Raw genomic sequence first — 13,772 nt, 5'->3', positions numbered from 1 at the left:
CTTCATTCACTCGCTCATTCCCTTCGCCCCCCCTAATTATTCACTCACTCATTCCCTTACTCACTAACTCATTTATTCACTAACTCACTCCCTCATTTATTCCCTCACTCATCCACTAGCTCCCTATATTATTCACTCACTCACTAATACATTTTTACTCACACATTCACTGGTTTAGTAACAGACTCATGTTGTTCATATGAAGTCATTCACTCATTCATTTACTCAGTGGGTCATTGAACAAGTAAGTACACAACTCCAGAGCTGTAACCAGTCACAAAGGACTTCTGTTAAATAAGTGATGAAGGTGCTCCAACACAGAATCTTGAGCGTAATTGAAATGAATGATTTGATTTGTAAGTTGAAAGAAAAATGAATGCACAACAATTTTCATAATAGATTTGAAGTCATTTATCAACAAACGAGCAGTTTGTCTGTAGATTAGAGTGAGCTGTTAAGCTTCTTTTGCTCACCTCAGGGCACTAAGTCAAAGTTAAATGGAGTTTTTAAATACTGGGAGGTTGTGGCACCAATTTCTCCCTGGCTTTCAATTTCCTCCAGGGCTGCTCATGGCGGACATGTGTGTTGTTATTGGCATGTAATGCAGCATATAGAGCTGCTCAAGCTGCAGTGTTCACACGCTCACCACATGGCCCGTCAACACCAGCAGCCGTCTCCTGAGGCACGCTCAGAAGCAGACAGCACACAGGCCGCTTCCTCCTCTGAAGGTCTGTTTCAATTTCCTGTAATTACAGAAGCCATACAGCTCAGCTTAAGGGAGTAAATCACTTAAGAAGGGCAGGGTCCTCCGAGGTGTGCCGCCTGCGTGTTGAAGCCAATTTGCCTTGCAGTTGGTTCAGAGAGCAAATCTCCGTATGTTGCAGAGAGCGTTAAAGGGGGACGGGGAGCGCCTTCAAGGATCCTTCCAACCCATTAACTGTCCTCTGTGGCAGCCATCAGACTTAATTTAACGCTTTTCAATAGTTTTGAAGAGTTGCCTCAGAGCCACATCAGCACTATGAGTGAGTCAACAACACTCCAGTCAACACTTGTCAGCTCAATATAATAGTCAGTGAGAAATCAGAATGCATTAACATTCGCACTTTGATGATTGCAGACATAATTTTCTTTTAAAGATGGGACTAAATCTGAGCTATGCAGCAATTTTGCCGCTATTAAGTGTCGATTTCTGATTAAGGGAAGTGTTTATTACAGAGTCAAGTTTCCACTCCGAGCCAATGAGTGTTGAATTAACTGGCTGTGGGTGTTGACTTACAGACAGCAGACAATATCTGATATAATATGATACTGAAACCGATTGATCTGGAGTACAATGATAATGCGATACTTGATCGATCCCTGCAACAAAATACTCCTTCTGCGCGGTGCTTCCACGGCGAGGTCAGAGGTCATCGCCGCTCCTGTGCAGCTTTAGGGATTCAGCGTGTTGCTCAAGGACACGTTTGTATCTGCTGTGTTTAATGGTATTGATTCCAGGGATAATGCCCGGTTGATTCCCTGTCCACACACACACTTACATAAAAATATCAAGGAACCATCCGTTCTGCCTTTAAATAGACGATTACATTAAGAGAAGCCTTCCTGTCGTTTAAGATTAAACCTGCTGAATTAAAGACTACGCAGAGCTTGTTCTGCACTCGATGTGTTTCCACAAGGTTTCATGTTGCAGTTGTATCAGACCTATAGGCCCTGTCACGTTGGGCTCCGTGAAGGACTGTGACGCAAAGGATGTGCATGCGTCTGTATTTGTGATGGCCCGTGTTACTGCGCAGCTTAATACAATATCACTCTGATCTATCCTGTAATATCACTCTGCTTTGGTAGATTTGTGAGTATTTCTGCCTTTTAGTGTTCTTAGGAGAAGTAAAGTGAGATTTGTATAATCCCCATTGCTTTACTTTGTACCTGAGGTCCAGACATAATCATTGAGTTTATCAGTCTGAACCCATTTTATGTATTTTATAAAAAGCACTCAATATTTTTTTCTTACTCAGATTGAAAAAAACAATCCAACTCAGTAATATAGCATGTTGGGAAGTATGACTCGTCTTATACAAGTCACATATAGCAATGGGAACGCAGACTGTCAGGGATCAGACATCATGGGGATGGATGGCGCCCACACCTATCTGAAGGCTGCAGGTTGTGATGTAGCTTATCTCCACCCTCAGACCCTCCACTGGTGTATTAACTCTTGAGCACAACATAAAACATATGGGATTCTTTCAAATCCCTCCCAAAGAGGCACTCAAATACTGAACTTAAGTACAATTGAGTATTTCTATTTTCTGCTATTTTATACTTCTACTTCACTTAAACACTAAATGCAAATGATGCACATTTCTATCCACTTCTGTTTGTGGCGCTAAATCTCCAGTTGGGTGCGGTTAAAGCAGCAGAGGAAGAGGGCACAACACGATGGCGTTAATAAAAAAGCGCCAGTCAACCTCAAACAATGGAAAACATGCTGGAAATATGACATCTGCATGTTTCATGTATTCATTTGAACTGTCTTCTCATCGCTTCCCGCAGATCGGATGTTTTTCTGCGCCGCCATTGTTTTGTGTTGAGTGCAAAATCTTCAGTGACATTTTATTTGCTACATTTTTTTATTTCTACTTAGATAGATGGAAACATACTTTGTGCGTTGTTAGCAGTAAAACAAAAAATAATTAATTATTCATCAAAGTTAAAAACAAAAGATACCTAATCAAAAAATATTTAAAACTAAAATTCAGAAGTTTGTTTGTTCTTTTTTCCCCAAACCTATTAATCATCTCAGGACCTGGCAGAATTATCCACCAGCTACTACAACAAACACTTTGATGCATCAGTATTATCAATCTAACAGTAATAAATTACTCATGAAAAGATGAATATTTTGCACATTTGGTGTGTGTTGTACTGCAGGGCTGCTCTGAATACAGAAGCATCCGTCTGCTTCTGAGCACTTCAGAGTCACCTTGAAATCACCTCTCTGCAAACACCAGCAAAGACCAGACATTATGAAAACATGGCCGTACCTACAATGCATTAGGTGCAAATGATTCATATTCCTAATGATATTGTTGTCATATGAAATGTTTCTTTCGAAGTAGATACACGCATAAGAATAACAACCAAGAAAATGAGAGAATGATCACTAATGAACTCATTGCTTACCAGACAAGTTGGCATAGCAACCAGTGTCAGTTTAGTTAAAGCTCAGCTGGCGAATCTTTGAAGGAATTTGTATTCGTCAAAACAGAGAAATTGGTTCAATGTAGCTCTTGTTTAGACGACAGCACATTCATACGACGCAGTTTAAGGCAACACAAATTATTTGATTTAAAAAAAAAAAAGAGGAGCTGGATGAGGAGAGTAATATTTAGAGAAAGAAACTCTGAATTTCCAAGATTTAAACATTTTCAAAATAAGGCATTAACTACATACAAAATACATATGGAAATAAGAGTAATTAATTGATACAATATATTATCAAGAAGTACAAAACATGCTACCTGTGTGCCTTATAAATTAAAAACAAAATACCACTAAATTGTGAGGGAAAGTCTTTATTCTCTGAGTTTTGGGTTGCTGGAAAGAAATATAATAAATCATTCCTGAACATGGCATCTATGATTACATGCAGACACACAATCAAGCATTCTTACTGCATCAATTAAGATATATGCAATGTCTTTTATAGCATCTCGGAGAATATTCAAACAGAAGATTATGGAAATTTGAATGTTTTTTCTTTAACCTCTGAGAAAATCTGATTTTTTTTTATCTACAATGGCCCTTATACTCCTTTGTACATTCATAAAAGGAGAAACAGAGATTTGCAATTCACTAGGTGTATTCTTTGTTTCCACCTTTCTTCCTTCCTTTATCCATTTCAGTCCTGCCTAACATATGCTCCATTGACTTGCATCTATCCATCCGCCCTCCTTATGTCTGGCAATTTCCCTCCAAATATACAAACGTCAGTGAGTAACACATGTCTGCTTCAAGCAGTGTAAAAAACATAAAAGGCACACCACTGGCCAGAGGCTCCTGCAGGGCTTTGCTCGCAGCGTGAGGCCACAGCATTCACATCTTAGCGGGCCACAAAATTGCTGCACAGTCCAGACGTCAAACCTGCTTCAATTTCCCTGCTGCCCTGTTCGTCCTCGGCAGCCGGCCTCACACTGAGCAGTCAGAGAGTGTAACCTTATTACTGACCTCATTATTTCAGATTAGAGCAAAGAATGCAGGCTGGCCAACAGACAGATCCGCCCGAGTCTAATTAGCCCAGTTCATTCTAGACACAATTAGGTGGTTTTAGCTATTCATTGGGCAATGGCACCTTATTACTGTGAGGATAATGACACTAACGACATTAAAACATGCAGAAATATGCAGGAAATTGACAAGGTTTGGTGGTCACACAGGGATGGAGAAAAATATGATTTGATCAATGTGCTGTATTCAAGATAGTTTGTTTCCTCTTGCTAAACCGTGCTTCACTGAAAAACCTCTTGTTGCAAGTTTTTGACATTAATCTCCCCTTGCAGTCACAGTGAGTCAGTTTAAATCCTCCACCAAAGAGAGCCATATGCAGAGATTTCAGTGAGACATGTATGTTAGAGAAAATGTGTTCAGTCTGAAGCAGAGTGTATTTCTTAAACGCTTTAGGACTAATACTGCCATTTAACTGTCAGCGTTGCCTTTTACTGTAATGTCAGTCTCGAAGCTTACACCTCAAGTTAATTCAAGCTGCTGACAGCCACGCATTGTTGTATAAACTCAATGTGACAAGAACGCTGATTGATACAAAAACTGTGACCTTCAGTCGCAAGAAGTCATAAAATAACTCCCCGTGGATCTATGATGCCTTAAAGTTAGACTATGGAAACTTTTAGGGAAATCATAATCAGTAAAACGTACCCTCGCTCAATTCAAAACACAAAAAACAACTTTACTCGGTCTGCTTGTATGACCAATACAGGTAGAGGTTAGCTCATGTTAGCAAACATTAGGTGAATATTGCTCTATGGCAAACCAAACGGTAGCATTTAGCATTATCCCATAAATGTCACTTGTAGCAAAAAGTTTGTCTCACTGAAAAGGAAACTAAAAAAGAGGCAGAAGTTCTAATATTATTCGGATTCTGTACATTTTAGGAGAAAGTTTGCATTTCACTGCAGTTCTTATTCGTCACTGCTCGTGGGTGGAAAGGTATATGTACAGTACCTGACACCAGAGTTTTATTTTTGGCACAGGGTGAATGTACGTGTCTTTCGGGAGATCCTATGCTGCAGCCTGATGCTTTTATGTAGGCCGATATAAAGCATTAAAGTCTCTTCAGGTAGCATTTATTCGTCGTGTTTGTACTTATCCTCAAACAACGCTGGCTAAGCTCTCTGGAGGAGGCCAAGGCTCTGACATCAAATATTAATATTGGTGCCAAAGTGACTCTAACCTGTGGGTTGTATCGACCCTCTACAATTGGTTTTATCTTTAGATTCATGAGCTTGTACAGTATTAGTCAATTAGACTCTAAAGATACAAGCAAATGATACCCTTAAATGAATAGCTTCACATTTTGGGACATTAGCTTAGATTAGAAGATTGATACCACTCTCATAACTGTATTAAATATGAAGCTAGAGCTAGCAGCCCGTTAGCTTACAATAAAGACAGGACGCAGGGGGAAACAGCTGGCCTGGGTCTATCCAGAGGGGAACATGACTAAACGTTTATAGTTTGTTTCATTTGTACACAAACAGAAATATTAAAAACAACAAGTTGCAGTTTTACAGGGAGTTATGTGCTTTTCATAGACTGTGTCTTCCTGGAGTCTAAGCTAAGCTAATCGTCTGCTAGCTCTAGCTTCATACGTATTGGACAGATATGATAGTGGTATCGAACTATTCCTTAGCCCATTTTTTTCATTGGGTGTATTACCATCATAGTTTCACTATTATGATGTTTGACTTTCATCATTTTACGACCCGCCTTCTAATTTCAGATGGCAATTAAACACATCCTGACAATCAATCAGTCTCTGCTTTGATCTTTAAGAATAAATTGTCATCACTTTCAGTTGTAATTCCGCATTTATTTCTACATTTTAGCATTGCACACACACACTTTGTTGTCTGCATCTTGGTGGTATCCTGCTGTCTTCATGTCACATCTGAAGGTACAACAGATCTGCATTTTAACCTAAACCATAAACAAACACCAGCAGCAGCATGGCTGTGCATGATAATGATTTCTAAAACCTTGTTCTTCCAGCAGTGGTGGATTTTGAAGTTGTGTTCACAGCTCGTGTTGACACACTTATACAGTCGATGAGGTCTTGTGGGAAAATTCCCAAATATCCCGCTAGTAATTACCAGGGGGTTCCTATGTGAAAACATTTTGTACTTGACAGCATAGAACCAACAATTAGTGTCAGAAATATACGTCTTCTGGTTAAAAACATCGCAGGCTAAATTCACCACTGTTGTTTTTTTATGATTATATGTTTTTACTTTGATCCTATATTCGACTGCACAGTTTTAACTTCGATACATCTAGTTATCATGAAATATTTATTCATTCATGTTGATATGAAATAACCACATGGTAAAGCCTATTTTTGTATACTCCTGTGTGAGTCAAATACTGGACAAATGTAAATAACTTCTCATTTTCAGAGTGTAATATATTGCCTTTATGCAGCTTGGCCGCTGGTTTTTCAACTATGTGATAGAAACGATATAGAAAAATATATACACATGAGAGACATTTCTATGTCGTGACAATATATATTGATATCGCCCAGGGTTTATCACCTGTTAGAGCTGTGCTGCTAGCAAAGTGGAGCTGCATAAAGCTCAATATTTTGAAAGCAAGCAATGGTCATGATGGGATAGGATCAAGTTACTCGCACACAAAGTGTGGTGTTTCTGTTGCATCAAACCCCTCAGTGCACTCCCTTCATGACAGTGAGCAGCGAGTTGCATTCTTGTGAGAAATGTGAGATATTCAGAGGATCTTGGTAATCTCCACACTCCTTAGGGGGATTAGGGGCAGTCGAAGACTACCGTTATTATATGGGGGAGGAGGAAGGGGGGGGGATTAATCCAGAAATCCAGATTTATTCAGAAACCTGTCGACTGGATTGAAGATTTCTTTTTACAAAACAGTGCGTTTTTCTACAAGAGAAAAAACAATCACAGGGAGGAAGTCTGTGCTAGACACATCATTATGTGCTATTCATCAAACTGCCTCATGGTTTCCGTTTTGTGCTTTGTGTAGGATGGATGGCAGATAAGTCATCATGGAATGGGAACTGCATCAGATTCAACATACGCCTTATCTCTCTTATTATTATATAGTGGAGCCTTATACAAGGGTGCATGCTGTACCTTAAATTTAATTTACAGACAAGGACACTACTTTCAAACACTCAATGCCAAAGTGCTGCAAGAAAACATACAGCTCAGAGTTGGAAGCAGCCTTCAAATATTGCTTAATAGTGAACTGCCTTTCAGAAATTCCTCAGCTGTTTGTGTGGGTAGATGTGACCTTTGCAGAGTGCATTCTTTCATTTATCCTTTCCATATCTACATGGACCTGGAGGACTGGCTGACACCTCACAAAGCTGCAAAGATTAAGATGTCAAGGAAAGGTTAAGGCTAAGACGCTAAAGCTACTAAAGCTGCACATGCCATGTTGTTGGATGTACATTACACTCGTCGTGGGTGTGCTTAAAACTAAATGAAAAAAGGAATAAAATGTATCTACCTGAAATGCAGCCAAAATGTAATAAATACAGATGGACGTTTCTGTCCCCAGAAGAAGAGTTTCTATGCAAAGATGATTGATTTAATTTGTTTAAGTGCATGTTGGTTACAGCTACTTCTAGTCTATCACCTAGTTTTCAGCAAAACCACATCTTCACACCCTCGCTTGCCTAGACACTTTGTCTTTCCGGAAGCGTTCTCGGTTCCCTCGTCTGCACACCAGCATCCCTGGGGCTTTTCCTTTATCGCCCAAAATAGCATCTCATATCTGCAACCAATGAAGATCACAGTGCAGTCTCCTTGCTCATCATTTCTCTCCTCACACTCTGTAAAAAAACTTCATAGATAACTCTGCACAGTTTATATTCCCTATAACTGGGTTATATTGTGTGCTGTTGACCAGGGATGTCACGAGAACACATGCTTGGGTACCAAATCCATGACAACATTCTGAAAACGTGATTTGTTTTTTCTACAGGACCACATGTGCCATAGGTAGTGGGGGGGCTCGGGCACTAACAGCGTTCCATAGTCCCAGGGACGATAGAAAATACGTTGGGACGAGCAGAGATCTTCCCGGGGATGTACTCTATTTTTCCCTGATAATGCTACATTGTGAACAACAAACAGTGTTAGGATCGGCAGGGGCTAGTAAAGTTAGCGGTTAGCGGGTAACAGCACAGTCCAGCTTTGCTAAATAACGGAGCTAAAAAGCTAACGTTAACGTATCGATGTTCCATTGAGTTACAATATGATGCTCTATTTATAAAAACCCGTATTGGGCGAAGGTAAATTATAAGTTATCATGATGTGTTCAAATGTAATCTTGTAAAATGTAGTTTTTCGTGAGAAACTTCAGTAAATACAGTTGTTTGAAGGAGATCTTTTCACAGCAATAAATAGAAATAAGAGAGGTAATTATGACCAGTGTGCAAACTGAAAAAAAAAAAAGGAGTGCATGTTGAAGGACATGGAATTTATTGATTTGTTTTCTACCGTGGTTTTGAATTAGGTATCAAGAATTTTGGAATTTCACTGGTATTGTAAATTTGTGGCATTGTGACATCCCTACTATTGATGAATCATTTAAGGCCGGAAGGGAGTGTTGTTTTATTCTTTCCGTCTTGTTGGATAGTGATCCCGCTGTGCGCAGATGGGGATGGATATCATTTTGCCTGTAGTTGGCACACAAAGATTAAATTAGTACAAGAGAGAATTATATGAGTGAAAATGGATCCTGCTTGACTTCTTGTTCTGGAGAATGGTGTGATGAGACTCCCCCCAGCTTCACTTACTCCTTTGTAACATCCTCTTCAACATGCAGACCTGCCGTCACAGTTCTGTACCCTCTGACGTTCCTCTTTCATTTGTCCTAATTGCCAGCCTTTACTTTTCTTTTGAATTTGAACCCCTCTTCTGTGTTTTATATCTCTGCTCTCCTGCTCCTCTGTAGTTTCCCGCTCACCCACAGTCAAAATGGCTAAGCTGAAAATCGAACCAGGCTAATATTTTATCTGCTTTGCCAAATGCAGCATTCCACAATATCCTTCCTGGGCTAAGGGCTGAATGTTCTCCCTTTTGAAAGGTTCATTCAACACTTCACTGAACTGACACAAACAACCATTTTAGGCTTATTTTGTAAAATTCTGGTATTTATTTGTTTGTGTTAAAACTCCATAAGAATTGTATTACAGTGAATGTCCATTGCTAAATAAACAAATTAAAGTTTAAGTTTTGAAAAAACAAACATTCTTAGTCAATATTAATTAAGGGTTTAACAGTCAAGAACTGCAAATGTGCTCCATCAGGACTGTATGTGTGCTTTGTACAGTGGCAATATAAACTAACAACCCATCAACTGCTATCAGAGTTTGATTAAAGAATAGAAAAGCAAAAGTACAGAAATGTCAACTCTTTGACTTTGTCATCATGAAGGAGCCATCAATCATAATAATGTCTTTAAATTAAAAGTGTTTTCCAGAACAAGTTTCCATGTTTCACAATTTTCCTTGAAACAAACTGTAATAGTTAAAGAGTCATGAAGATTGTTTCATTAAAACCCTTGAACTATAAACTTCTTTCTCAAAGTGTTAAAACCTACATTAGCTGATGTTTTTAGTTTCTCTGCAAACACGTTATTTTGTGATAAATGGAAATGACGAACATAAAATTACATTTAAGATATTTTTTACAGGCTGCTGATGGTGTATATTAAAGTCTGTTCGGCGTGAGAAATGTGTTTGAATCCGTCGTTATCACAAGCAAAAGAGCATTTAAACGTGATTTATATTTTTAGATAGTAATTGCTTCTTGAAAGCAGTGGTTAAGAAATCCCTCGTGGACACAGAACACCTTTAAATGGATCGTGTGTTATCAACACCCTGACTTCAGTGTGAAATCGATGGTCAGTGCTGTGCTTGTTTTCAATCCGGCTTCTCCCAACTAGGCCGAAAGAAACAGCTTCCAGTGATACTTCATTTCCAGCTCCCATTGGAGCAGGGACACGCCTTGACTAAAAGCAACATGATGTATTTGTAATTTCAAAAAGCATTAAATAAATAAGATTGTTGTCGATCTAGATACTTTTTTGTAAGGGCAGCATAAATTATTTCCATCAAGGCTTTATCATGACACTGACTGTGTCCTTGATGGTAGTGAGTGAATTACCAAGGCAGATATCGATCTTTTCCTGGGAGTTTCCTCTCTTGCATTTGATGGCGACTCAGAGAGTGAGAGAGAGACAATTGGGGAAAGAGAGGCGGAGACAGGACGATCAATACTGTTTTCAGGTTTGCTGTATGGAGAAAGGTGACAGGCAGCGAGAAGGGCATCAACAAGGCGTCGTATTGATTGGTAGCAAAATGCGACAAGCTGATTCAACTTTACCTTTAGGGACAACCATGCATGATTACTAACACACTTGGTAGTGTGTTGCCAATGATTATGCAATTATGTGACAGAAACAGCGTCTTGTACATTCACACAAATCTCTGAAAACATTAGATTTTGGCACGATTAATCAGGTATCCGAAACCATCGAAAATGTTCTCACTTTGTCCTGTTCAGGCCTGAAAGACTTGAAAGCCATTTAGTGCATTAGCAAAGAGCTTAGGCACTGGCACGGAATAAACCGGGGTGAATGACAGATGACGTGTGAGAGAGATGGATAGTGACGAAGGGTTGATAAAGCTCAGGAACGCCTCATCAACCAACAGACAGTTATAGGCAAAAGGCAAAAATGGTCTTTCTTCTTTGGATATGCAGGGATTTGACAAGAACACTGGACAATTTTAGACGTATCAGAACATTTAAAGCTGCTATAATCAATATTAATAATCAATAATAGAAACAAACCCACAGAGAACTAGAAGGCCAAGGCCGTATCAATAACTTTAATACAGTTATTTTAGTATCTGCACCATGATTTTATGAGTCCTTGGCCCATGCAATTAAGTTTCATTAAAGAAATCGGACCAGTAGTTTTTCCGTAATCCTACAGAAAAACAGACCAACAAACCAAACCGAGAAAAGTTTGTGGAGATCAAAGCTAAAAGATATTGTAGAGACGACCCTGAATTGTCGACTTTTCGATCCAAGGAGACTCACAATTCACAGAAAAATGTGGTTATGGAACAAAGGATAAATCCATTCCTGCTAGGTGGGGATGCTGATTGTACATAGAATTGCTTGGTTTCTCCAAATAAATTATGACATAAAGCCTATTTTGGTATAAATATCAACCCATTAATAATATTGTCAATAAAAATAGACTTGGCGATGGCCTCAGAAAGGCTCAACAACAACAACAACAACAACATGAGGCTACTGTTTCTGTAATGGGGTAAATGGAATTAGGGCTGAGGTTCTGTTTACAACCATGAAAAGCAAACAGGCTAAGAAACCGTGTTCCGACTGTCTATTGATCTCCGCTCCGTTTCAGTACTCTGGACAGCGTCGCAGCTACACACAACAGAGACGATCAATGAGCCAACAACATGATTGGACTATAGGCAAAACTTTTTAAAAAAGTGACAATATTTCAGTGTTTCCAGCTTGTTTTCGTCCCCAAATGGACAAAAAACTATTACAGGTGTAAAAAGACATTCCATTATTGAGTGAAATGTTACGATTGAAAGCATTTTCAAGACTTTACCTCCTACTACCGACACCATGAGGGTTTTCTGCTCTTTAATAAATGCTCGATCAAAGTGACACTTCCCGTTTCTGCTTGAGAAATCCTCGGCCATTCATCAGTCACAAGTAATTATTCTTGACCTTCATAATCTGACCCTGGCCGTGTCCCTGACACGAGTAAGAGGAGAGTTTTGACATTTGCTGCTCTTTGTCAATAGGTCACGATGAAAGCACAGACGGCGTTGCATGGACATTTATTGATCGGGCTGTCTCGTGGTTAGCTGTACAGATAGATGATAGGCACAGGAGAAGGAAAAGACTCAGCCGTTTTCCAGGAAGTACAACAAAGGCCGCTTTGTGAGGCGCTCGTGCGTTTCCATCTATCTCGTGCTGTCCGTTCAACACAGCGAAAATGGCAGTGTAATTCACTTAGCCTCACAGTGGATGGCCATTATCTGCGGGTGGTGTGTCTGTCTGCGGGTGTGTTCCGCCTTGATATCATCATGGCACTCACTTAAGTATATAGTATCAGCCGAGTGAGATCTGCCATCTGGCAATAATTGCTCAATTGTGGACCTTTTAAGGCTGTGCACTCTGCTAATACAACTTCTCTCTCAATTAATCTAATTTCTCAGTTTAACAGTGAAGTCAAAACAATCCCAGCAGCACAGAAGCTCTTATTGTGAAAGCTCTAGTTTTATCGAATATACAGCTGATTTAGAACGAAAGGTCTGAACTGATGGCAATCAATGTACCTTTCTTAAGCAAAGTTGCATATATATATATATATATATATATAAAGTATAAAATAATAGAATAATTTAGTCCAATAAATACTCCTTTTTTATACGAAAGGGAAATATTCTGCCAGTAGAATGAGACAAATCTACTGTATTGGTTTCTTTTAAAGGGCCTACGAAATGATAAACATGAATTTCTACTGATGATAGTAAATGCTATTTGTGGTGTAAAATGATGTGTTATTAATGACACAATGATCGCAGTATTTAATAAATCATGATTTAGTATGTCGACCACCGATGTTTACATTGCCGCTACCGGAAACACCCGACGGCGTGTTCTGACATCACAAGTAGAACACAGTCCACCAGTTGAATACACAGACAGCACGGCAGAAGCGGCAGACGTGGCGATGTCGGACTCCGGCTCGGATATTTCCACAGAATCGAGTCAGTCGTCAATAGACTCGTTGCACCTTCAAGAAGAGGAGTTTATTGAAGAGGATGCCGCTGAGAACAGAGCAGCTGGAGACACAGTATTCAAGATGGAGACACAGACGGGAGCGAACATGCGGATGATGGTGACAGTGATCCTGGATTTGGCAGAGATCCTGTGCGACAACAGAACACAGACAGGTATATACATTTGACTATAGTTCATAGAACTTCCCAATATATAGTAAATACATCATAATAAAACGTAACATTATCCTCGATCGTAAATAGATCGCAAGCTATCCTCTATCTATCTAGTCGATAGTTTGGTTTCCTTGAATTGTTATGAACCCGACTAGTTGTCCGCAAATTGCTCGATCACTAAATATTCAATTACTTGGACACATCGACGTCTGTAAAGCTTGATAACGTGATTCTTTCTCGAAGTTTCTGCGGTTGAGGTTCTATCGTTGTGTCTGATGTCAAACGTCATATATTACGAGGCTGTATATAAAGCATTAGCTATTAGCTAACAAACAGACCGGAGGACAGCGCTGTTTTATAAAGTATAGTCTGTATACTGACCGTCTCACGGCTGCCTATAGTAGCCCGAACACTTACCAGATGTTCATGGAAGTTACGATGTCGTAACTTTACGAGACTTACGTGAAACGGGTAACAA

General features: G+C 39.5%; 1 protein-coding gene across 1 annotated transcript in view; it reads left to right on the top strand.

The window, feature by feature from the left end:
- Positions 1–13,772, top strand: part of LOC115020037 (heparan-sulfate 6-O-sulfotransferase 3-B-like) — a 29,123-nt gene that overhangs the window by 664 nt on the left and 14,687 nt on the right. The gene's annotated exons all lie outside the window — the stretch shown is intronic.

Source organism: Cottoperca gobio, chromosome 2, assembly GCF_900634415.1.
Source record: "Cottoperca gobio chromosome 2, fCotGob3.1, whole genome shotgun sequence".
NCBI classification, from domain to species: Eukaryota; Metazoa; Chordata; class Actinopteri; order Perciformes; family Bovichtidae; genus Cottoperca; species Cottoperca gobio.
Note: the sequence above shows the minus strand (reverse complement) of the source record. Positions and strands in the feature narration are given on the sequence as shown.